Here is a 1,240-nt window from a genome sequence, read left to right as displayed (position 1 = left end):
ATCGGCACACGCTCCGCCCTGGTGCGGTCGGTTGCCTCGAGCACCATCGGCACACGCTGGGCCCTGGTGCGGGCGCTTGCCTCGACCACCATCGGCACACGCTCGGCCCTGGTGCGGGCGCTTGCCTCGAGCACCATCGGCACACGCTGGGCCCTGGTGCGGGCGGTTGCCTCGACCACCATCGGCACACGCTGGGCCCTGGTGCGGCCGCTTGCCTCGAGCACCATCGGCACACGGTCGGCCCTGGTGCGGTCGGTTGCCACGAGCACCATCGGCACACGCTGGGCCCTGGTGCGGGCGCCTGCCTCGACCACCATCGGCACACGCTCCGCCCTGGTGCGGTCGGTTGCCTCGAGCACCATCGGCACACGCTGGGCCCTGGTGCGGCAGGTTGCCTCGAGCACCATCGGCACACGCTGGGCCCTGGTGCGGCAGGTTGCCTCGAGCACCATCGGCACACGCTGGGCCCTGGTGCGGCAGGTTGCCTCGAGCACCATCGGCACACGCTGGGCGCTGGTGCGGGCGCTTGCCTCGACCACCATGGACACACGCTGGGCCCTGGTGCGGCAGGTTGCCTCGATCACCATCGGCACACGCTGGGCCCTGGTGCGACAGGTTGCCTCGAGCACCATCGGCACACTATCGGCCCTGGTGCGGGCGGTTGCCTCGACCACCATCGGCACACGCTGGGCCCTGGTGCGGGCGCTTGCCTCGAGCACCATCGGCACACGCTGGGCCCTGGTGCGGGCGCTTGCCTCGAGCACCATCGGCACACGCTGGGCGCTGGTGCGGGCGCTTGCCTCGACCACCATGGACACACGCTGGGCCCTGGTGCGGCAGGTTGCCTCGATCACCATCGGCACACGCTGGGCCCTGGTGCGACAGGTTGCCTCGAGCACCATCGGCACACGCTGGGCCCTGGTGCGGGCGGTTGCCTCGACCACCATCGGCACACGCTGAGCCCTGGTGGGTTTAGGCACATCTTCAAATTTCTGTCGTGCCAATGCCATTTTTATGGCTTGTAAATTCATACAATGGTCCCCTAAGCCTTCACGTGAAGTTTCGTTGGAAGATGACTCGTTTTCTATTTTTCACGATTTTCGAAACTTTTTGCGGTTCGGGATTTTTTAAAATTTTTTTATAAGGATTTTTGGCACCAAATTTTGTAGGCATGATCCTTCTATTTTTGTTGGCATGCACAAAAAAATTCAGCTAAAAACTCGAAGTAGAGAAGATTTTG

Source organism: Durio zibethinus, chromosome 20 (genome assembly GCF_047325235.1).
Source record: "Durio zibethinus cultivar Kanyao isolate XHJ-2024 chromosome 20, ASM4732523v1, whole genome shotgun sequence".
Taxonomy (NCBI): Eukaryota; Viridiplantae; Streptophyta; class Magnoliopsida; order Malvales; family Malvaceae; genus Durio; species Durio zibethinus.
The sequence above is the reverse complement of the archived record's forward strand: the minus strand, read 5'-3'. Positions refer to the sequence as shown.